Here is a 24,602-nt window from a genome sequence, read left to right as displayed (position 1 = left end):
TCTGCTGAAGTCTTCTTAACGTTGACTTTGGTACTGCTGGCGGAAGATCTTCTGGGACCATTAAACAGACATAGCCCAAGTCTTTCTCTACGTTATACATGGCTGATTGCAGGGATTTATTATTGTCTAAGGCCTCCCCTCAGGGTGCACAGGAAGGGAGGAGAAGTTCCTTGCATCTGTGGTCACTCATGCAAAGATCAGCTTTAATCCATCACACGCTACGTCAGAAAAGTTTAGAAAAGTCCTCTAGCAAATCAAAGTACTAGAATTAGCTGGTGATGGAGAGAGCGCACTGGTCCTAATACAGATAAGCATGTAATCATGTAAAAACACATGTCAAAAATCTCACTAAAATCAAAATATGATTGAAAAATTGTTTTTCCTGATATTTTCTGAATAGGGATAGAATGAGGGAGACTCTTCTGGGATACGCATTGCAGATGCGTGTGCCTTGCAAGACCATCCATCTGGTGTATCTCCAGGATCAGCATATTTGTATAGAATGCAAATCGTTATTTCAACTGCTGTTATCTTTATGCACTGTAGTCATAACTGAATGAGTCACGTAAAAGGGTCAAAACCTTCTGTTCTACTTTTTATGATAAGCATCTTTTTAACATACAGTGTTAGCGACCCTGTGCGTCAACAGATCGAGGTAGGAGTTGGTATTGGGTGAAGTACGACAGACCTTGGCATAGGGACCCAATCTTATTAACATATTTGTTAGCAATTTAAAAGAGGGCATAAATGAAGGGGGAGAAAATTTAGATAATAGATCTATTAATGGCTAAAATCCTGAATAAATTAGGTATTTGGGATAGGCTGCTTAGGTTTTCTAGTCTTTGAAACTGCCTTCTAGCTTGCAGACCAAATCAGAGTAGCTGTGTTAGAGTCTGCTGGGTACTCTGCTCTGGGGCTGGTGGGCGGAGAAGACGTGACACTGCAACCTGGGCAAATGCGCTGAGGCCCACAGTCTTCTGAGTACCGTCCAGAGCAAGTTTAACTTTGCAGCTTCAGAAGAACCTCTGTTGGCAAAGGACCATTTTTCAGAAATTCAAGGAGATACCAACCACCACATGACGTGCTCTGTTTCTCAACTACATGTTGTTATATGCAGGTAGATTCATATTATTTCACATATCATATTAAATAACATATATAAGAAGTCTTTTGCAGCTCCCAACAAATTTTATTTGTGCTACAAAATTCAGAAACTTCGCAATATGTTTGTAAGTACCAGCTACCAACACCTTCTCAATCAGTAATAACTGACTGAAAATCTGAACTTATCCCCTGCATGACCTGTTTTAAAAACAAACATTAAACCTGAACTTTTCCAACAGAGAGAAAAGCATTAAAAAAACAACCAAATTTATTTCAAAGGAAAATCTCTAACATTTCTCTCATTTAGCAGGAGACCATGTCTAGAATGAAGAAAGAACTAGCAACGTGAATTTGCAAATGCTTATTTAGCCTGATCTCCAAATTGGAATGAGTTAAAAATAGCTCGGTTATCTTCAGCTGAGCGTCCACGCCTTATTTGTGTGGTTCCTAATGACATCAAAAATTACACACACACAAAAATTGTTTCCGCCACCTTTGTTTTTTTTAGACTGGCCTAGTAATTTTTAGGTACTGTTCCCTCTTTCAAAGAAAATTGTTTTTACATTTACTTTATGATTAAGAAGTCCTTTTGTTCTGGAGCTAAGCTACAGAATATTTTGCAGGAGCGAAGACAAAAGCTAGAACACAGAAGGCTCTGCCAGGTAATTTAAACCCAACTGTCTTCTCTCCAGAACCTTTTTGCCAGACATCAGGAATTATTTAACCCCATTTCTGCAAAGGATAGCTGCCCTGCTGAGTCTCAAAGGCAGCAAGGCAGAGCTTACCTTTAATCCTGTGCAGAATAATGAATGATATACCGCTGAGATTAGCGAGTCAGTGTCAAACGGAGGTTTCTTCCTCTTTGTACTCTGATTCCACCTGGGTAAAAGCACACTGTTAAGACCCCTTAAGCATACAAAACCTCTAATCAAGTTTTCAGCAGCCTGGGCCTTTTAGTTAATTTAAAATTTAAAAAAAAGCTGTCACCTTTGATGACACTCTCTTCTCCTTCCAAGGACAGATTTTGTTACGGCTGTTGCTAACGGGGGGGGGGGGAAAGGAAGGCGTAAGAAAGAAAGTGGAACACTAATTCTGAAATATGTCACTTCCAACCAGCAAGACTCTCTCCTCTTCTACCGTCTTCATGGGCTGAGCCCTTTTCATGCTGTCACTTGCATCACCCATTAATAATGCAGTAATGCATTAATAATGCCCCCACCTGAGATCAACGAAACAATTGTTACAGTTTCTGATTTGGCTTAGGCAAATTTTGAATTCTTTGCTTGCTGGTTTCTAAACCTTTGGGTTGCCCTCTCTTCCTGTTTTTAAATTTTCTCTCTAACCAAGGGAGTTCACAATTTACTTTTCTAACAAACACTAGGAGTCTCACGGACTCTGCTGATTCCAGCAGCTGGGCTTTAAGGAAAACATCTAATATCTTTAATCCTTAAAAAAAAAAAACAAACAAACAAAAAACAACATGAGAATTGAAAGCACTCATTTCTGTTTCCAAATATGCATTTATTTTATATATATATATAAAAATATATATATGCAGCCTGTGTTCAGCCACGTGCTGTCAGGACAAAAATGGCTTACATGTGGAACCAAGGGTTTAAAAGTTAGACCAGAAGACAGCTCCTGGTTTATTACCCCAGAGAGAAATAGATTAAAAGAAAGTTCCCTTTGTCAACAACTGATAATTTGCACCAATTTTATTTTTTATTTTAAAAATAATGAAAATGTTGAAGCTGAATAATACCAGTTTTCTATTGATTTATAGTCAAATAATAGACCTATAGATAAATCTATTTATAAATAAATATTATTTTTAACAGATTAAAACAAAACCCAAATATTTATATCAAAACAGTGTTCAAATATGGCAAAACAGAGTTCGTGTTTTGAGGTATTTTATGAAAACAAAACAAAACATGACACCATTTGACTGAAAAGAAAACACAAAAAACTAAAAAAAAAAAAAATCATGCAGAAATATAACTGGAGACGTGGTTCCTTATAGGACCTCTAAAGAAAAATAAGAAAAACCTGCTCCCTGTGCGTGAGGGGCACCAGCTTCCTCTGGGCTGGCAGCACAGATGGAGGCAGCACGCAGAGCTGCTGACTTGAGGACAGAAGCCTCCAGCGGGAAGAGGAGACCTTGGCTACTCCTGTGGAAGGAAAGCCTCAGTTACAAAGCAAAGATAGGAGCTGAAGTTGCTTGTTGATGATCTCTGTAGCCTGGCAATAGCCAGACTGTGGCACTTGGCATTGCAATAGCAGCATTGTTGCAGAAAGCATATATTTTGCTAAGAAAACAGCCAAACTAAAAAAGCAGCAAAAGAAAATCCTTGCTCGTACAGAAAGAGAAAACCAAAAGGTGCTCAGCCTCCTCCTGCAGCAGACATCAGCGAGGTACTTTGATGTCAGGGAGGAGACCGGTCGGCAGAATGAGAACAGAGCGGGGCTGGAGAAGCGGATGTCTCAAACCCTTCTCATCACGCGTGATGCATCTGCTCTGCTCTGTCTTTAGCTTACCACCTTTGTGAAGAGCAGCTCGCTACCCCCAGAAGATGAGAGATAAGGTCAATGGGAAAGCAAGATATTGCTACACTGTGGCTAATTTTTTAATTTTTTTTTTTTTTCCAAAGAGAGGAAATAATGTGTGCAGAGCAGCAGTGGTTCATGCTGGGTCAGTCAGGAAGTGTGGGGCTGGGTATTTAAAAGACAGATATTTTTGCTTCGTGTTTCTCTCAGAGAACGAAAGCATACAAGAAAACTTTTTTTTTTTTAGCTAAAAATGCAAAGTTTGAGTTCACATATAGTTAGCTAAGTTATCAATGGATGTCGTGTTTCACACTGAAGAATGCCACTTCAGGTGGAATACATCTGCAGCTACAATTATTATAGAAATGCAATTATTATAGCTCAAACCAGTGCTCCTTTGGATCATAGCACAGATAATAGCAGAAGACAGGACAGGAAAACAATGCGAAATTATTAACTCTGTTCCCACAGGCGAAGAGCTGAGGCAGAATTGGTTTAAAGCTGAAGTTTCACGTACATCTTCTTCCAGCACTTGTAATGAAAAAAGGCAGTCCCTGCTTCTGCGGGCCTTGCCTGCTTCTTGCAGGCCTCTTCTCTACCCCGACTTGGCCCATGTAGATAAGAAAGAAGAGGGCTAAGGCATCTGACAACACGAATGCAAAACTGGCGTTGTGAATACTGCAAGTAATGGAAAAGAGAGAATCAGCTGGAGGTATGTCTCTTTAAATTACAAAACAGCTTTTAATTTGGCCTTTCGTGATCATTACTTATTAGCAGTAAACTAGCTGATAATGTTCATGAAAAAATAATGCAACGAAACCACTCAGAAGCTCACAACAATAGTCATTGAACAGCATAGTTGGCTGAAATACCTGGAATTCGATCTGCATGTTCCACAGTCAGTTATACCTGGCTTCTGATGAGGAAGCTGAAAAAAGTGACTCTGTAATTAAGCAAAGCACTGTGTGTTTTGAAATTTGTTAATGAAAAATCCACCCAGCCAGCGAATGACTGATTCTTGTGACGACAAAGAGAAAAGAGAAAATCTATTGTGCCAAGACATCTATGAATACCTTAAAATACATTAAGACATATCACAGTTGATTTGCAAAAAAAAAAAAAAAAGAGAGAGTAAGCAATTTGTCAATGATACACTAAAAAAAGAGCATTTTGCAAACAGAAAAAGAATCACCAAGTTGTGTGAAAACCTCCATAGTGATTAAAAAAAAAAAAATCCACACTAATAATTTCTGTTGAAATATTCAGGCAGAAATGTTGAGAGTAGAGCTGCCTTGGAAATGCTACTACTTGCTGACATACCTGTTGCAATTTTTTTAGACCTTCGAACATCACGGCTTTATTTATGTGTGTGCTGAGAACGAATCTGCTGCCTTCCCAGGCCTGATCAAAAATGGTATTTAATCATTCGATCAAAAATCAGGATCAGCTGAAGATAAAACAAGCTGCGGTTGCCCCTCAGTGTGTGTGGAGCTCCTACATCTCGCTGGTTTAACTGTACGTGCTTTTCATTTTTACTGTTCAAAGGAAAGATGAATGCTTTAGGGATAGGCTGGTTCTACCAGCATAACGAAGGTATTTTCTAATTAGTCTTCCCTCGAAGTGGAGACGACCAGCAGTCCTTCTGGATATGTTTTAGTTGAGAAAAGACAAGGAAAAAAATGGCTGTACTTCTTGTGCAGAAGTGCTGGGTTACTGCAGAAGGAGAAGAAAGGCCAGGCAGGGTGACAATCCTAGCTGATTTTACAGGAAATGTGTTTTTTTAAGAAATTACAGACACATTTTTAGCAGCTGATTTGCAACAACTTGTTCAAAAAAATACCCTAAAATCCCAGCCACAGTCACTCTTTATTTCTGTAGGGTTTGCTACAGGCCCTTGAGAACAAAAAGCATAATAATAAAATGAAGGACATCAGAACTGAGGCTGTGCAGTGGTTTTGTAGCATCGGCTCACATTTCCGACACCACCACCTGATGTGCTGCCGTTGTGTGACCACTGTCGGGCCATTTATATGCACACAAGAATGGTGGTGGCTCATTTGCTTGTTCTTACCGCTAAGGGCGGCAGTCAGAGTAGGGCTAAACAAAGCTCTTGCAAAGCATCCAGGAAAAACCAGTGAACTCTATGGAAAGCAGCTGGCCTTTCGTTTTCTTTCCTCATGTGGCCTCGAACTGTTTGGACAGCAAATATGATGGAGGGCCATACAGCAAAGGAGACAGGGACGGCTTTCTGCAGAAAGCGCTGCATAGGCATCCTGAGACAACAGCAGCACTCAAAAAGACTGTGAGCCTTTTTCAAGGGACTCAAAACATCTCTATTGCAACGCAGTCTTCCCAGTCCCCTTGTCAGAGCCCCTGCGTGGGTGCAGGTGGTCCGCACAGCACGGGTTTTGCATGTCGGGGCAGGCTTCCTCCTGGGATCACAGCCGCAGCTGCGCTCTTCTCTCCTCAGCTCTGCAACTGCTCCTCGGTGACTTTGGGCAAGCCATGCTGTGCCTCAGTTTCCCCAGCTGTAAAATGGAGGATGCTTCTCTTTGTTGAGCTCTTCTTGCTTCAGGAACAGGGAACAGGAGGCAGTATCTGTGAATACAGTATTTATCAGCAAGATAACACCACTAATGCTAGCATTATCATTACTATTCTTTTACTACTGGAATGGAATCTACGCTAACAAAAATTACGCTGCTCTATTTAGAAACTAAATCTGTTTGAGTGTAGCACTGAAAAAACAATTTGTAATTCTGAGGCCAATATGCCAACTCTATTTCTATATTTCTGTTTTCTCAGCCACCATATGATAGAATCATGTTGGCAAAAAAAAGAAATCTATTTAAAACCATCAGTTGTTTATGGCAACTTTAACATCTTCTATACTGCTTTCCTGAGGGCAAAGGATTATGTAATAAAAAGAAAGTCAATATTACAGCACTGAGATTTGAAATTAGTGTGATAAATTGAATTTTAAAACAATACTGGCCCTAGCATGTACTTACAGATAGTGAAACATAACAGAGCAGATGATTTATAGGTGCTGCCACTGAGAATATAACACAGGAGGAGACTGCCAAAGTAATATTCCTATTCATATATGTCACATTACATTTATGTGTCCCTGCTGTTGCGTTTCCTCAAGCTGGAACACTATGGCGTGTGGACTCGAAGCCCCAGTCAGCAAACTTGCTCCAGCTCCAGTTCCTCTCCTCCTGCCTAGCAGTCTCAGTTATGAGAAATCCGCAAGCCTTCCACGAGCTCCTGGCTACCGTGGTTTCAAGCCAGTGACCCAGAAACACCAGTGAGCATCTTTGTGTTATTCAGATCCCTAAAGTTCTCCTCTCCCAGGAGGTTAAATACCATCGATGCTATTTGTGAACACTCTGACACTTGTTTCCTTACACATCCCAGATTCGCGCCCTTTCTTCTGGTACCATCTATGCTATCCTCCCTTTTAATGATAAACTAGTAATGGCTTATTGAGTCCAAACATCCCATCTGGGGATTCCATCACCAAGATCTGTTATTTATGCTGTGCATGTCTATGAGCCATGAATAAGGCACATCAGTTCCCGGGGGAGAGGAGAGCCATGACTGCTTTTCTGACCGCTGGAGACTGCAGGGCAGAGAGGAAGGAGCAGCACAAGCTCCACTGGCCAGTGACTGTATTGCCACAAGCTGCAGTGTATACAGCTTATCATGCTTGGGGACATGAACAGGACACTGAAATACAGGTAGGATCGCCATCCTGAGAATAAGCCCTCCTCAGCCTCTCATCCCTTTCTCTGCTGTGTCTAATCATCTCGGTTTTTTGCTCTGCTGCTTCTTCTGTGATACCACAATGCCACTCACTGCCTACATCCAGTATTAGCAGACTTTCTGCTCAGGATTCATTTAGCAGAAATGTTGCTACCTCAGCAGAAGCGTCCAAGTTTCTGGCTTAGCTCCTAAGTAAGTGCCTTTCTTCATGCTGCGCACCCACTGGTTCTTTTTGACTGGTCTCTTTCAAAGGGGAAACACAACCGAGCAGCTAAATCTAACTGGATCAGCAAAAAGTCACCTCCAGACACCCCAACAGCCACAGCACAAGGTCTACTCCAGCCCTCTGACAGCTATAAAACCTTACAGCAACCAGAAAAGACGCTCTCCTTCTGTCTGTGCCACAGCCCTTCATTCATCCGTGGAAATAAAATTGCACAACACGACCAAACGCTTTCACCCCACCTTCACCAGTTACATCTGCTCTTCCCAAGGGTGCTGCGTTTGCACGGACACGTGGTAAACCAGATCAAGGAGCTAATGCGGAGTGGCACCAGCTGTGTTTTGTTTGCCTGGCACCAAGAAAAGAGGGCTGCCTTTCTTCTGCCTTGCACTTTATACAATTCTGCTATTACAATAGTATTTAGGCTTCAAAATCTTGACTTTCTCAGGGATTTTTCTCACGTTTTAGCGTTTAACTCATCCACACAGGCTACTTAGCACCTAGTGATCTCTTTCTAGATAGTTTACAACAAAGATGGATTAAAGATCAACTTAGCTATTAGCTCAGCTGTTTTAGTCTGCCAGCTTGACTTTCTCCCAGAGACAGGCCAATTGAGCAGCTTATCTTCTCAGATCTCTTGCACATGTGACCTATATTTGAATATGGCACATATCCCATGACCGGCGGCTTTAGTGCTTTGCATGCTATATGTTACTCACCGTTGTACAACGAGCTTGTTTTAGTAATTGCTACAAGAGCACACACACCGTTGTGCATCACATTGCAAACGTTATCTTGGGATTTAACAGCAGGGAGGTGAACAGTAAGAACAACCTCGTACTAAAATTAAGCTTAAATAAAATGAAAGCAAAGGTCTACTAAGTTATAACTAGAAATGGATGCGGGATACCATACTGACCTCAGTCAGAGTACCAGAGTTTCTCATAGCTGAGAAGCAGACTGAATTCAGACTTTCTTGATAGTTAGATCTATATTTTTTTTTTTAATAAAAAAATGTTTACTAGTAAGAGCAGGAAGAAGGCCTTAATGCAAACAAAATATTTACTATTACCATCAGGTTGGAACACCCGTCTTTAATATCTATTCAAAGCAGGTCTGGAGGCTGTGTTTGGTCTTCAGGATGAGTAATATTTTCCTAGGTAATGATTTGCTCTCGGGAGGCCTAGCTGATTAGCTTCCCGATAACCTTGGATGGAGAGCATTAGTGAAGAGCAAAATGACATTATAAAGGAAAAAAACGCTTACCAAAGAGCAGACAAGGACTCCCTGCCTGGACAAGCGCAGATCGATAGGTTGGTTTGTTAGGTATAGATTTAAAGCCCGCGATTGCAGAAGCTCAGGTTTATTACTGAACACGGCTTTGAATGTGCCGAAGTCCAACGACGGTCAATTTTCAGTGTTATTGCTGTGGAAGGGGTTACAGCAGCACTTGCAAAACTGCCTGCGAGCCTGTATTAGCGTCCACAAGTGAAAGATGTCGTATTCAAACCATGCCTTTGAATTTTGCCCAAAACGGGTTCGTTTTCTTTCCTAGACGTGCCATGCGAGGGCAGCAGAGCTTGTGAAACGGGGAGCTGCTGTGGCGGGGCCGGGGTGGCCCTGGCCGGGAGGAGGGTGGCCTTGGCCGGGAGGGTGGCCCTGGCCGGGAGGAGGGTGGCCTTGGCCGGGAGGGTGCCGCCGGCCACCCTGCCTCCTGCCTCGGCTGCCTTCCTGGCCGCCGGGGACAAGCCAAGCCGCAGGGACTCCTGCGATCTGTGCTGTGCTTGGGGTCATGGTTTGGAGGTGGACCAGGCAGTTAGGTTAATGGTGGGACTCGACGATCTCAGAGGTCCTTTCCAACCTTCATAATTCTGTGATCTCACGGGATGCACAGCCGGAGCCGGAGTCCGGAGACTAAGATGATAAATAAGTCTCTGCTGGGGCCACAACGTTTTAAACTTTTAATGTTTTTTGATTTAGTTCTGATGGGAACGGCAAGAAGCACGCACGAAGCGCGGCTCTGCCTCAAGCCAGCAAATGTCACATTCCCAAGCTGAAATGTTAGCACAAAAGCGAGCGAAAAGGAAAATAATAAAGTTTGAAAGCCTGTTTTAGAATAGACGCACATTCGCATCCCTCTCATGTCCACAAACAACTGATTTACTTTAGCAGCAGGTTTCTCCAAAGCAGACACTGAGCCCGCAAATTTTCAGCCTCCAAAAATTTGTAAACAAATATTTATAAATCCATGAAAACAGAGTAGGATAATGGGAAGCACTGGGTGGCCTTTACAGTGGGCAGCTCTACTCACCCACCTGTAACGCAGAGAGGGGAAATGATACAGAGCAGCCAACGCCTGCCTGCGACTATCATGCCTTGGGTAGGAAAAGCTCAACACCGAGATTTGGGCTGCACCTGACCCTGATTTCCAGTCTCAGTTAAGTCTGTCTGACTCGGTGACACTCGGCGATCATTTTACGAAGAAGGAAACTGTGTCATTCATTCATCACCCCACGTCTCCAAACCACAGCTCTCATTCCTTCCTTGCGTATTTGTGCAGTTGCCATGAGGTGGAGCCGTGCACCAAAGCACCAAATCCCAACCACGAATAAACGGCTACCAAGACCTTTTAGCTCTTGTTTTTTCCCAGTTCAGCCAGGTTGATCCTAAGCCTCCATCCAAGTCAGCTGATTGCTTACAAGCCCCGATCAATCAAGCAGAAAGCGGTGCTGATAACACTGCTCGTTAGTGATCAGGTGCTGTGGGTGATGTTCAGGGGAGGGTGAGCCCTTCCCACCAGTCACTAGGTAACGGGGTTGCCTCGGGATGCAGCCGGCTACCGAGAACCGAGCTGATGAGATAAGGTTTGGGGTTTCTGTTTCAGTGGCTGCGTTGTGCTGTCCTGATTGCCCTCGGAAAGGCCACTTTATTCCGAGGCTTAAAGATGGCCGTACGGGTTCGAGTGGATAAACCCCAACATGGAGAGGCAGCTACAGGTGCTTTTCTCTAAGCTGCCTCTCGACCCTGTCATCTTCTTTTCCCCTATAAACTGAAACCTTCAGCTTTTCCGGCAAGGCTCCAGTGTGCTTCCTTTCACTCGGGGCCCAAGGGACGCTCTGCTCGCTGGCTGCCAGGGTGGATTGCATTGCTCCACCCAGAAGACGACTGCAGGTGCCTTGGGAAGCCAAGCCCGTTTGCAGAAACTGGTGGGACAAAGCATCCGAACATAAACCCCATAGGTCTGACGGCAGCACAGGCAAGGACGGGTGGATGTTTTAAACTGCTCCAGGCCAAGCACTGTGATTTGGTTCCATTTGGATCACTCCACCTTGAAATAGCTATTCTATTCCTGGTGTGATTTTCTTGAAGGAAAATTGAAAACCTGCAAGATTTTAATTTTGCAGGAACGCTATTTTCCACTTAAAAACAAACCTCTTGGAAAAATTCCCAAGAAGGTCTGAATAATAAGGCTGTAATACTGACAGGCGTAAACCCTGCGATTGTATGTCTTTCGGTGCCTGGGGTCTATTTAAGCTATAAATCCCATCTGTTAGGCACAAGGATGGCAACTGAGCATCCTGATAAGAGAGGTGCAGTTTCTCTGGAAATACATCATACAATAATGTTTTCTAATATTTGGAGTAATAAAGGAAATATTGTCGTGGGTTACATCACTGATATGTAACCTTCTGTTGGCAAATCTTTCACAGTCAGGTTATAATAACATCACTCTTTGGCATCTCTGCCAGATACTCAACTCATTATTTTCTGTTCTGTCATATAAGCTGAGTAATTTATATGCCTGTTCAATACAAAAGGTGGTTATTATATGTTTGAAGAAAGAGATTTGACAATACCTGCCTTGTGAGAAATACCAACTGAGTCGTAGAGAGGGAAGGCAAAGGAAAACGCTGTAAATCAAAAGGTGACAAGGCAGTTTTCAGATGGAAGATTAGAACATTGTTCAGGGTTCCACAAACAAATATGTTGAATTATAGACAAAAAGCCACTTTCTAGCATTTGTCCCCTGTTGCTGCAGTCCTTTTAGGGACATAAATCCCACTGAAGTCAAATCATGCCTATAAACTAAATTCCAGAATTAATCCATAAGTAGAGTCTGTCATGGAAACGCTTATTATTAGTTTGATTTGTACAAGATGTATAGATATGATTTCAAATAAAAGCAACATTATGGAAAAAATTACGTCAATTGCAGTTTTGTCTGAATAAGGACTGCACAGTATGAATGCTCTCCCAAAATAACACATCTGCAGTGATCTAAGCGAAGCTTAGCTAACATTCCCTGCACTGTATTTTTACACAGGTAATTTTTGTATGACTGCTTAACCACAGCTTTAAAATGACATCGATCCCCAAGCTCTGACAAACGTACAGCGGGAGAGCCCCTTGCTCTACCCGGCGAGGAAGAGCAGTGATGGACGCTGGCCTAATGCCAGCGCTGCTCTTCCATCCATATAAAGATGCAAGTAGATGTATTTTAGCTGAGGGAGTAAAAACGCTTCACCCTTTGCAGTTGCACAGAAACGTGCCATCACGGGTCTGCCGTCTGCCATGCAGGCCAGCAGCCGGGCACGCGCTTGGAGAGCTTAAATAAGGCAAGAGCAGAAGGTGAGAGAAAGCCCGCGTGGGTGTGGGACTGGGTGGCACCGCAGCTGCGAGGGAGCTGTGGAAAGCTCCTGCCCGGGTCTGCTTTCCTGCAGATGCCGGGGCCAGTTAACCCCAGCCCAGCAGGCAGGATTTGGGGCACAAAATATTGGAGCCAAGAACACGTTGGGTGCCAAGAACTGATCGTGTGAACTGCCTTAATCCCCCTGAGCAAGGCAAAGGAGAATGCCTGAGCACCGTGGGAAAGAGCGGCTCGTCGCGGACAAACATCCAACGTTGTCAATCTAAAGCTGAACTCCTCTGAAGAGTCTCACAGGACAAGCCCACCCTGCCTCTGCCGGTTCGTACTGTCCTGCCTTCCAGGGCAGCGCTGCTGCACGGAGCAGCCAGCTCCTGGGCCATCTCCATGGGGACTCTCCTGTTGTCCCTTGGCTCTGGACACCACCGTGCACCCCGGTGGCCCTCGGCAGCCGCAGGGAGCAGGGCCTGTCCGGGCCCCGGGCAGCGCCTGGCTTTCGTGACATTACAGCATAACTGCAGACCAAGGCACGGGAGGAGAAATTCATCCTCTGTTCAGCTTGAGACGTCTTCCAGCAGGGAGGTCATTTCCCACTCTGAGACTGGAAGTCCAGACCCCAATTCAGAGAGCAAGGCGAGCTGATCCTTAGCTCTCCGTTAGAACAGGGAGATGGTTGCCACTGAAGATGGAAGGGGGCATTCCCTGCCTCAGAGCAGTCCACTTGGAAAAGGAAAAGCCCTCTCATGTTGCACCGGGGAGAAGAACGCGGGTCGCTGCTCTTTCGAAGAGGCGGCTCGAGGAGGAGCCTGGTGGCGATGGATGTGATCCCTCCTCTAGAGGAGCTGCTCAACTGTGAACGCGCAGAAGTGGATTTCCAAGCTGCGCAATACCTGCTGTCTCGAGTGACCTACTTTTTTGCACGCTATGTGAATAGGGTTAGGCAATAGTTAAATCAGTGCTGAAAACTAAAACTGTTGGGCAGCAGCAATTATCACGTCGGATGGATCCCGTGGAAAAACTCGCTGCCCCATGACAGCGCTTACTGGAGGAGACCCCATGGCAGACCTATGTTTTGGGTGCATATCTAGCAGGAACACAGCCATTTTCTAAATTGAGTATAATCATTCAAATTTGTTTCTCAGATCCAACAGGAGGTTTTCTTATTATGATGCACAATAATTTACCAAATGTAGAGTTTTTAATGTTATCTCATAAATCACAAAAAATGAAAAGCACTTTCATGCTGAGGATCCAAGCGGCCCTGTGCCTCTGGATGAGCAAGGCTGAGCGAGTGAGGCTGTCAGCAGGATAAGCACACCGGCAAATCCCACTTTTCCAACGGCCTTGCCGCGTATCACAAATCACACCAGCTATAAAATCCCACCCTGCATCACTTATCACGCTTTGCCTGGCCCTGTGCTAGCAGTCTCTCGCGACTCTTCCCTGCCATTACTTCATCTCATCCAGGCCAGGGAATGCTCAGCTAAATCCCTACGGAACCATCACTAGTTGAGTTTTCACTGAGATTTTAAACATTATCATCCATACGGGGAGGAGAAATAAATTAACAAGTTCATCACTCTTTTGGACTTTTCATTAGTTTCTAAGGCCTGCGCTAAATGACTAACAACTGTTTCAGAAGTTGGGGTTTAGTATGATATTTGCTGATACTTCGACTCTATATAGATTTTTGTTTTTGAACAAAATCTGATTTCTTGATACATTGGCCAATTGCAATAAACAGCTCTCATCAAAACAACCCCCAGTTACCAGCAAGAAACTTGACCCCCATGGTTGCAGCTCGAAAACCCAATATGTTTTATCTCCCTTTTTCTCCCAGAATGAGATCCTGGCACCCTAATTCACAGGCACCGGAGCTGATCTCCACAGAGAGTCGCAATCAAGTCAACTCTTTCTTTGCAGCACAAAGGAAATCACATTTCTTTGAAACGCCGAGGAAATCTGAATGTGTGTTCCTGTTTAGCATGATTAAGGTGTCACATAGCACTCCCACGCACCCCGACACAGAGAACTTCTTGCCGGCTGCTGATGTCAAAGCAAATCAGCTGAAAACACAGAGGGGTTCTGAGAAACACAACTAGGACACGCCAGGCAGGCTGCTGGTGAGCCACCCGGCGGAGTACGGACTGGGCAACCTGGAGTGCCACCTCCACGCAGGGGATGGGGACGACACAGTAACGTCCCCTGCCCTCCCAGCAGGTTTTTAATACAGGCATGGGGCACGTGCCTTTCACCAGGTAGGAATTTCTGATGCGAGCTGCTTGTTGCTGGTTGTAAAACACCGATTGGTAACAGCACATGTACCCGTAGCATTTGGGAACATCTCCAAGGGGTGCACTTCTTTTCTTTTGGATTTGCCCAACACCTTCTTTGCTTGTCCTCTGCCTTGGTCCCACTCACCTGGGGCATCTCTCTCTATCCCAGTTCTGCCTCTCATCACCTTGATGGTTCCGGCTGCCATCCTCTTGCTTTTCTTCAGCTCTTTCTTCTGTATATTTTTGCTTGTATCCTGTGGTTTGTCCGCTATTAACATTAATAATTTAGGGAATTGTCTGCTTCTGCTGAAATCAATTCCTGTGCTACCGCTGCTAAGTGCTGGGCCTGGGCCCAAGAACCGCTATGATGGGGCCCAAACGAAGCAAGCAAAACGAAACGAAAGCAGAAGTGCTTGTGCAAAGCTATTGATCCAAGTGGCTCTTTCTAAGCCCCCCTGTCACACCTCCATCCTGCGGCTAGGGACCATTTCCAAGAGCTACACCAAACTGATGCAGAAGACCTTAATATTAGGCTGTTTGCTGCCTTGATGGCAACCCATTTCCTTGCGAGTGGCAGAGGAAGAGAAGTACCTTGTGTCTCAAGGCTCAAGCCAGCGGGGACGAAGCTCTCCTTATTTCCTTCTCTGGCGCACACAGCTACGCTGCTGAGGGCCACGCGTGGGGAAACTGTCAACAGCAGAGGGCACGGACTCTGTCTTGGAGAGACATTTCATGTTCTTAAGCCCAGGGCTTTAATAGCTCTGTGAGGGAGACAGAATAAACAACAAGACAATGCAGACAATGATTTAGGGACCAGGTATGCAGACAGATTGACTAAGGCTGAGAGGATAAATTCATTTGATATAACATCACTGAAGCTCAACTCTCATCCATGCCATTGAGCCATACAGCTGGGCTTCTCTGTCCTTCCTTCAACAGCATTTTAGCAGAAGGAGGACTTTTTTTTCTTTTTTTTAAGCAGACAGATTAAGATGTGTCCCCAAACACAGGCAGGCTGCGGCTCTCCCCTGAGGGCAGCAGATGTTGGCCGGCCAGGGGAGGACTTGGTCTGGAGCTCGGCTCCCACCAGGAGCTGCCAGCACCCCGCAAAGGGACCCAGCCCCAGCGCGCTGCGTAGCCTGGCTCTTCCCGCACCCCGGGGCCGGGAGGATTACCGGGAGCACAGCGAGGACGCCAGCGCACAGATCCCAGCTTGTGCACCTGGGGAGCGGGCATGCCAAGGAGGGTGTGGGCACCCAACGCCTCCACCTGCCTCCTCCTCCAGGGCTTGGCTGAACCCCCCCGGGGCCGCAGGCCTGGATGCCGGAGACCCGGCACTTCGCTCACGGAGCCCTCAGCTGGATCCCAGTCATGTCCTTACTCCGGTGTTTGCTAACCACTCGCAGCACCCGGTAGGCAGAGATGTGAGGACACACTTCCCTCACCACCGGTTTGAAGCGCTTGGAGGCTGGGCAGGAATGTGGTGCCGGTTGTGATGGGTCATGGACAGAAGCCAGCACAGCGTACCGTAGTCACATAATTAAATAACAAGAACAGATTAGGCAATCTCTGTGCTTCATGTTGACAAGCCTGAAGGAAAGAACAGAACATGTAATCAAATGGGGGGGGGGGTGTGTGTCTTTCTTTCTTTATTTTGAAAGAAAGACAATATTACAGTAATATAAGAGGTGGCATAGCATGCACTAATTATGCTGCCATGGATATTTCTCTCTTGCAGCTTTGAGGATAAGACTGAGATTTTTGTTGAAGCCCAAGGGAGCAAAGAACTGGAGGAGCTGGCATTCATTGGGAATTAAGCACCCAATTCATTTAACGCTTATTCAATAGCTTTTGCCCCTCCGTTTGGCTAACCTGCATAAGAACACATTCAGCTCTCTCACATCAGCAACCTGCAATCAGAAAAATCACCTGTAATCCAGCTTCTTCCAGGAACAGACCGGTATCTACATGGTCTTCTTAATGACGGATCAGGCTAAATAAAAAGCACAAATTCACAATCATCTGCTATCAGGAAACGTCTAAGGCTTCCTTCTGTTGGTGATTTCTGCGCAGAGATTCCTGCTGAGTCACCGGGTTTGCAGTGTCATGCGCTAGCGGGAGCTGCCAGAGCTCAGCCCGGGCAGGGGCTGCCCGCCGCTGCTGCCGGCGATCGCCTGCTGCGGGGGCTGAGCGGGAGATGCAGGCAGCACCCGGGTACTTTCTTTGGGCTTTCTTGGCCAAAGCCACAAGCCAGGATTAGAGTAAAATTATACCAAAGAAATCATTTGACCTGTACATGAAGCTTTTTAGCTGAATTGCTTCACTGGCTTAACAGACAACTATACATCTAGTTATCCAGCTACCCAGTTCCCCGGCCCAAGGATGTAATCTGGTGACTCACCACCAGTCAGGTACCAGTAACGGCAGCTGGAGATTTTCCCCAAATAACTGATTCTGGATATGTAATTTGTTTAGATCCCATTAAAAATATCTGCTCCCGATTTTTGTCTCTGTGGTGCGAAACACATCAATACCAAGTAACGCCTTCTGCAGCAGTGACCTGCCTTACCCTGCCTTTGGGAACCATCCAGACAAACGAGGCTCTCTGCTTTTTTCAGCCACCCTTCTGAAGTGATCTGCAGAGATGATAGCCTGAAAAGTGACAACCCCAGATGGCTAATAAATGTCCCCAGGCGTCAGCAAACCTGCTACAAAGCTCCCTGAAATTAGCCCAGCATCTTTGGGCTAATAAAGACCTCCTGCAACATGCAGGACGGCAGGTAGCCCGGGCTGCAACGAGACTCATGGCATACGTGCAAAGAGACGTTTTGCCCTCTTTAGGAAATTGCCGGCTAAGTTATAGGTGACACTATTCACTGGCGGTGTCATTTGCCCCGGCACCTTTTCAGTGGGAAGGCAACTCGTCACAGCCGAGATGTGTGTGGAGTTGCCTTATTTACTCTCCTGGGGTGGCATGAATCAGAGTTGAAAAGTACAGTATGTTGGAGCCAGCCCCTATTCCCATGATGTGTGAGCGTGAGTCACTCAGCGGGGAGATTCTGCCAGGGTCCCTCCTGGGCGACCCGGCTCTGCTCAGCGCGCCGGAAAATCCACGGATAAAAACAGCCCCGGTGACGCACAGGAGCTGAGCGGGCTCCGTGCCTTTTTGGGGAAGCTTCTGAAACGCCGACGTTTCCTCTTGATCAATAATCTGGCTGGCAGGGCAGGGCTTTGAAGCAGCCCAGAAAAGACAGCTTCTGCTTGCACAGTCACTGCTGTTTCTCTCCGGGAAGGTGACAGGCTGGGTAACTCCAGGCGCAGGCAGGGGAAGGATTTCTCTTCCATGTATATTTAAAGCCAGCTCTCCTGCAAGAGCTCTTGCCTACAGAAAAGATAATGCAGGATGTAAAATGGCTTTCTGTGGCATGTGCAAAAAAAATGGTTAAAAAAAAGAAAGTCCCATCCCAAGGTCCCACAGTTGATTTCTGTTGTTCCTCGTCATCTCCCTTCTCTCCCCAATAAATACCGCTTGTGGGGTTGTCACAGGAATTAGGGAGCAAACCGGGCTGCACTCTGCAGCACGTCAGCCTGAACATTCAGAACGGGGTTTTTTGGCCTTAAAACCCTTCACTCATCTGACCCCACGCTTACCAGCGCCGATCCTCCGGTCCCTGTGACCATCACAGCGCGGCTACTGCTGTCGGTGGCAATGACTTCCATGCTGTTGTCCTGACTCGGACTGCAAAGGAAAGCTACTGACGGGAATATTTCTCGATAAATATCTCATTAATTTCAACCACAGGCAGCCGTGAGTCACTTCCCCTTGACTACGCTCCTCTCTTGTGACCAGAAATCAGGTAGTGGAGATCTGGTACTGTGTAAAGTTTGTAATCGTTTTGAAAGGATATCAATAATTTGATAATTAGTCTCAAAAACTGAGGCCTAAAACATCCTTCATTTTCTCCAGAGATTTGCTATTAGTTAATCGCCCTTGCTCCTACCACAGCTGTATAATAAAACTGAGTGATTTTACTGCAAAACTGTGGGGTTTTTTTTAAAGCATCTTTTAGAGCTCAAGCAGCAGGTTGGGCTTTCCGTGAACGGTAGTGCTGCCTCCCGGTACACTGTGTCTTTTTCCCCCAAAATAAAAAGGGCGTGGGGCGATGCTCGCCCTCGGGCACCCGACCTGCCGCTGCTGCAGCAAGCCCTTGGTGGGGGTTACCCACCCACATGCCGTGCCGGATTTGGCAGCTCTGCTGTGCCGTGCCGCTGCCGAGCTTTCCCTTTCCTTTCCAGCGACCGGCTCAACTCGGCCACGCTCTCGGCAGCGGCACGGCTCGGAGCCTGATTAATCGCAGACCCCGAAGCCTGAAAGCCAGCAGTATCTCGTGTGCCAGCAGATGTTTCTCTTTTAGACAGATTGCTTCTCCTCCTTTTTTTTTTTTTCTTTTTCTGAAACAACAACAGCTTGACCAAGCCCCAAACCCCCAACTTCTAGAATGAAAGCTAGAGCAGTACCTCAGCGTGCAGACAGGCAACCAGAGGGTCTCCGCTGGGGTCGCACAGTGCTGGCCGCTGCCCTGCTTGAAGTGGCATCATTTGCCACAATAAATCACTGGAACTTTTAAGTCTGTGCTCAGTATCCACTTAAAAAACAAAACCAAAGAAAAATCCCCAGACTACTTAATAACCACTCAGGCCTGCTTTAAAAATATGTTAAAAAAGAACCTTTTCCATCAACTTCGGTGGGCTTTGCATTATACTACTTCACTGGAGGTGAATTCACGGCAGGGCAGAACCCCCTGGCCAGCAGCCGCTGAACAACCTTCCGTGATGCCGGAGGGACCCTGGGGGTCCTTTTGGGCTGGCAAAGCTGCTGGGGGAGCTGGGGGAGCACTGGTCGGATGCTTGTGCTTGGCCAGGCTACGGCACGAATTCAGCTGAGCACGGCACTGAAATCAAGGCTTTATTCAGACCCAAACTTCTCACCAAATATTTTCGTCACTTCAGTCACTGCTCACGAGCCCATGGGTTCACCCTGGTGACTAATGACTGCTCTTGCCTGAAATCAGTGGATTAGGAGGGAATAAGCAAACTTTAGGAGTTTCTCGCTGGTACTGATGAAGAGGGGGAATTGTTCTGTGCTGTGCTGGCATGGCCTCACGGCAAAGAAATGGCCACAGATGGGTTTGCTTCGTGCTGTGTTTCAAGCCACGGGGCGATGTGAAACATCCCACATGCCTGCTCCTCCATGAGTCGCCCCACCAGCTGCTCGCTGCCCTGGGAACGGGGCCAAACCACATCGTGCCTCTTGGCTGGCGCTTGCCTGGGAAAGGAATGGGCTCTGTAACAGGCCGGGCTCCCCACAGCCCCTGAGCCCGGCATCGGACCAAACCAGGCCCCAAAAACCAAAGTAACTTCACTCATGAGCAGGTGGAGGCCAGCAGTCTCCATGAAGACGTTGGAGTCCATCAACGGACAGGAGGTGACTCGTGGTGCCAGCGGTGGCTGGGTGCGGAGCCACTGTGTCCTCACGGCTCTACTGACAGCAGTTCTCCCTTGTCATCCTCGGGACGTGCCAGAGCTGTCGGGACAGCAGCGGGGACAAAAACCAGAAGATTTCACCAAAAAATTTCCACGAGGGACAGGGAGCAGGGTGCAGCCCAGAGCCCCTCACCGGCAGGGCAGGGCGAGGAGGAGGAGGAGGAGAAGGAAGAGGAGGAAGGCCCCAGGGCCGCCACATGGCCGTGTGCCGGAGCTCGGGCGGGTTTCCTTGGCAGCCGCAAGCTCAGGGCGCTCACCATACCTAAGTGAAGATTTTGTCGCCATAGCAACATTGATGTCATCGGCTCTGCGGCGGAGAGCGGCGTTAACCTCAAGTGCAACTTTTTTTCTCCCCCCCCCGGTTTGGGGTTTTTGTTTATTTGTTTATTTCTCTCAGGAGGTGACCCCGCTGCCGGGGCCTGCAGCAGCATCCATGGATGTCTACCGGGCCTGGACCCCTCCTCACATTGTTTGGGGGTGGCAGGGAGCCCCGTCACTGGTAGTGGTGGGATGGAGCTCTGTTTCAGAAACCGAGCCGTCAGAACTGCGCTCCACCCCACGCATGCTGACCTGTTTCCCCTGTCCTCGTAAACCCACGGTATTTCCAAGGAAGATGGTTTGGAAGCTCCCAAAACGCGAAGGAGGTGACCAGGGGAGAGGCTTTGCGCCCAGGGAGGTGCCTCAGGCCGGCAGACCTGCTTCGGACAGCGCTTGCAGCTCTCACCATGCAGAATCGCAGCAGGCTCGCTGTCACACCATGTTGCGGCAGAGCCGCCGCTTGCTTTCTCGTCGGGAGTCAGACAAAACCCACGGAGGCAGAAATCCGAGCTCTGCCCTGGGCGCTCGGGCGAGCTCCCCGCATGCACCAGTGCGGGGTTCCCCCAGCTCTAAACCAAAAATCCCTCTTCACATGCCACCTGGGACATTTTTTGAGTAAAAGATTCGCGAGGGAGTGGGACCTGGCTTCTTCACCAGGCTTGAGCAAGGAGACTCGGACCTCTGCCGGCCCCAGGCCCAGGGACGGACACAGTCCCGTTTGACAAATCCTCGGTTCCCCTGGAGCCTCCTTTCACTTCCACGTATCAGGGCTACTGCTGCTATCAGTGGACCACTTGCAGAAGTCTGGGTCAGGCTGTTCCAGCCAAAAATATTCTGCGTGTTACCCAGTTCACTGCAATGTTAAAACAAGCATTTCAGCTAAGGGAGAGGGCAGGAGTAGCGTTACAGCTGAGCTTGGCTTTCCTGGCTGCCCCTCTCATACACAGCCCTTCTGAGTCACGGGGAATTTTTGTTTTAGCTGTGGCTGGGATTTTTATAAAGGTCTGATTTTTTGTTGTTGTTGTTACACTGGACAAATTCTGCTGCTACACCAGCTCATCACGCAGATAGGGCAGGACCTGTTCTTTTTCTTACCGGGAAGGGGATCTTGCTGAGCCTCATCCGCCCAGCTCCGGGCACACGGGCACGAGGCTGCTCGCCCAGCCCCGCCGCTGCTCATCCCGTCCGTCAGGACTGCAGAAAGCACCACAGGGAAGGGAGATGGCTGATAAAATAAGAGAACGACATCATTTGGTTTACAATAGACTAGTTTTACAATATTTTTTCTCTTTATAAATGACAACAATCAGCCCAAACTTGCATCTTTCTAACACCATGATGCTTAAACCGAAATTCAAAGCATTCCTGATAGATGTGTTTCTGCAGCCTTCAGGGTTCACAACCCTGCCTCCGAGCGCAGCAATAAATAACAAAACCTAGCTCCAAGATCTCAAAGCACCTGGCAAACGAGTCAGTGACATTAGTTATCCTTAATGTCATCATAATCGGTAAAATATGGAAAGAAAAGTATCCCTAAGCCAAGGTTTCTGTATTTTAAATATAATGAGATATACTGCATACTCAAGACACTGCAGCACTTTTATGTGAGACAGTCGGCAGGGTTCTGACCCCATATTCAAAGCAAACTTTTCTTTTTAAAATAACTTCATGTAATTTAATACAAAGGCACTGATTTTATAGTAAAGGCATACGTAAGAACGGGAGATTCTGGGTGGGGGAGACTCTGCTAAGATGTAAAAGTATCTCAGCTGCTGTGAACAACTTAACTTCACACGTATGCTGTGATAAGATTAAAGGATTAATATTTGATATTATATCCTGGCTGGAATGAAAATTAAGAAGAAACTGGTTACTGTATCAACTGCCAGATGTGTGAAGCAAACTGATTAATTTAGGTGTTGAGACCAAGTCAATGGTAGTAATGAACTGAACATGAGCTGTGAGCCATATTCTGACACACGGACCTTTGTTTTAATCTTTGTAGAGACTGGTAGGAGAAGGACACATCTTTACATCGGCAGCACTATACTGACGAGGTTCTTGCATGACCATTGGGGTCGCTGTGAGATTTTTGTACGTATGTATTTAAAATCTGATAGGGCCTATTTTAAAAATACAAATACACAACAGGGGTTGTTCTGTCTGGTTGGTGAAAAGCATGAAAGTGAGGTGGCCTAAAAAAATAATAATAAAAAAGCAGGTACCAGGCTAGCAGGAAAAATACCTGCATGTTTAATATTACTGGCAAAAAGGATAGTCCAAGATCTGTTATTAATAAAAATGGCTTATCTCAAATATTTACTTAAGATGTTCCCCAGTCAATAGAAAAGAAAATGGAAAAAACCTAGATGATAACATCCACATAAAACAAATATTTTGATGCGTGTACTCTATTTAGATGGAAAAAATCATTAAAAATTCAAGACACAGCAACAGAGGTGACTGATGTGTTCTAATGGGTGCAGCTGGTCGGCTTTACAGAGGCTGGGAGAGGTCAGCGTTGCCCTTAGCGTGAGAATGATCGTAGCACTACGGTCTTATTGCTTATAGATGCGTAGAAAGCTTCCAGGAGCTCTTTTCCAGATTAGAAATCCTTGAACACGTGAGGCAGGAGGTTACTCCCGCTCCCAGTCATCAGGGGAGTGGAAATCCCAAAGACGGGAAGAGCCTGAGCTCCTGCTGCTACCCAGAAGACAGCAGTCTCGGCCAGAGCTGGCACCCCTGCTTTGCTTTTGGGCCCATCATGACTTCCTTCCTACCTTCGCTGCATTTAGGGATTGCTGGTCCGGAGCCCAGGCCCTACACCGATCTACCAACAAGGTCTTTCTGCTTGCTCCAAAGACCTTCCCGCTATATTTCCATAGGGATTTTACCTGAGCAGAGGCTTGTTGCTCTCTGGGAAGTGTAAGGAGTGAAGAACATCAGAGACACTTTTTGTGCTCAGTGCTGAGGCTGAGGGATGGAACCTCTCCCCTGCTTGGCAGGGGTGGCCCTGACACGGGGACAAGGCCTGCTCAAAGCCCGTGGGCACGGCTTGCCCGCTCTGGGGACACACAGCCGGCTCTCAGGAGATCAGGATACCTGCAGACCTCAGGAGGGCACTGAGCAACCTGCAGATCGGCCCCGAGGGCGGCCCAGATGCTCCACACCCGCCCCGGTGCCACCATCTACCACATCTCCCCATGAGGTCCCACAACCAGCGTTAGGCAGGTAGCCTCAGGTCCTCACAGACAGGACTTGCAGGTAACCCAGGCTCCACCTTGTGTGAAAGGACCGTATGAACAAGACACACCAAGCTCTTACCTGGTAAAAATATGACCAGACAACTCTTCAGGTCAGCAGCTGTTTCAGCACTCTCCTCCAAGCAAATCCATGCTTAATTGTCGGGATTTTAGGCATGTATTTTACTCTTCGAGCACACCCAGCTGGGAAACTGGAGGCAACTGGTACTTTGTGTGAGATTCATCTCTGCGTTCGGTCTTCTGAAACACAAAACGTAGCTGTGAGCAGCAGAAGAAGCAATAGGAAGGTAGGACAACTGCAGGGTTTTAACGAGGACATGAGAAAATTGCCCCTGAAACAAGGCAGTGCTGCAGCTTTGTGCTCGCTGGACTTGCATCAAAGCTAGCGCAGTAGTGCGGGTTAAAAGCCAAAAGCTGTAGGTTAGACAAACCCCCGGTATTCAGAGTCCCCGGGAAGATGGGCTGCTGTAACCTCCCAAATGAAATTGGGCAGCTTTTTAATGGCTCACATTATCAGCAAGCAGCAGCTGAAAGGCAGGCAGAAAGGCATCGTTATCCAGGTGAAACCGCTGGGGCCCTCTACAAGCCCTGTAGTAGAGAAAACTCAGAAAAACCTTTACTGAGCGCAAGCCGAGACACAGCATCTCGTATTATGCCACGTCTAATCCTCCCTTTTTGTAACTACGAATCCCCGGCCTGACGCAATCCGTAAAAATTTCTAACAACGCTGCTCTGTAATTGCCGCAGGCTGGATGCCAAAGGCACCTGCCCTGGCGTAGAGACGGCTCCCGCAAGGTGAGACAGACCTCAAGTACCGTTTTATTTAGCAACACATTGATCATCTTGGAGCTCGCTCTGGTTCTGTTTAGCCTGCTGCCATCGCAGGGGCGAGTATTTGCTGGTTCGGGAGAGGG

The 24,602-nt window shown here is 46.8% G+C and overlaps 1 long non-coding RNA gene across 4 annotated transcripts; it reads right to left on the bottom strand.

Moving 5' to 3' along the window:
* Positions 1–928: 928 nt before the first annotated feature.
* On the bottom strand, positions 929–19,203 carry LOC148051063 (uncharacterized). 4 transcript variants are annotated; one of them, XR_015700740.1, is made up of 10 exons: positions 19,082–19,203; positions 18,215–18,302; positions 17,133–17,945; positions 16,493–16,556; positions 15,739–16,153; positions 14,709–15,324; positions 4,972–6,249; positions 4,169–4,329; positions 1,890–1,983; positions 929–1,025 (listed from the first exon to the last, which is right to left on the bottom strand). It is a non-coding gene; the product is annotated as an uncharacterized LOC148051063 (long non-coding RNA). The 4 variants fall into 4 exon arrangements; XR_015700742.1 differs by lacking the exons at positions 929–1,025; positions 1,890–1,983; positions 17,133–17,945; positions 18,215–18,302; positions 19,082–19,203 and having other exon boundaries at positions 2,969–4,329; positions 15,155–15,324; positions 16,493–17,113; XR_015700743.1 differs by lacking the exons at positions 929–1,025; positions 1,890–1,983; positions 4,169–4,329; ... (2 more) ...; positions 18,215–18,302; positions 19,082–19,203 and having other exon boundaries at positions 12,819–14,831; positions 15,155–15,324; positions 16,493–17,113.
* Between the last annotated feature and the right edge of the window lie 5,399 nt (positions 19,204–24,602).

The sequence above is a fragment of the Nipponia nippon genome, unplaced genomic scaffold (genome assembly GCF_047370975.1).
Source record: "Nipponia nippon isolate SJK-2023a ecotype South Korea unplaced genomic scaffold, ASM4737097v1 scaffold_7, whole genome shotgun sequence".
Lineage (NCBI taxonomy): Eukaryota > Metazoa > Chordata > Aves > Pelecaniformes > Threskiornithidae > Nipponia > Nipponia nippon.
This window is presented reverse-complemented; position numbering and strand designations above follow the sequence as displayed.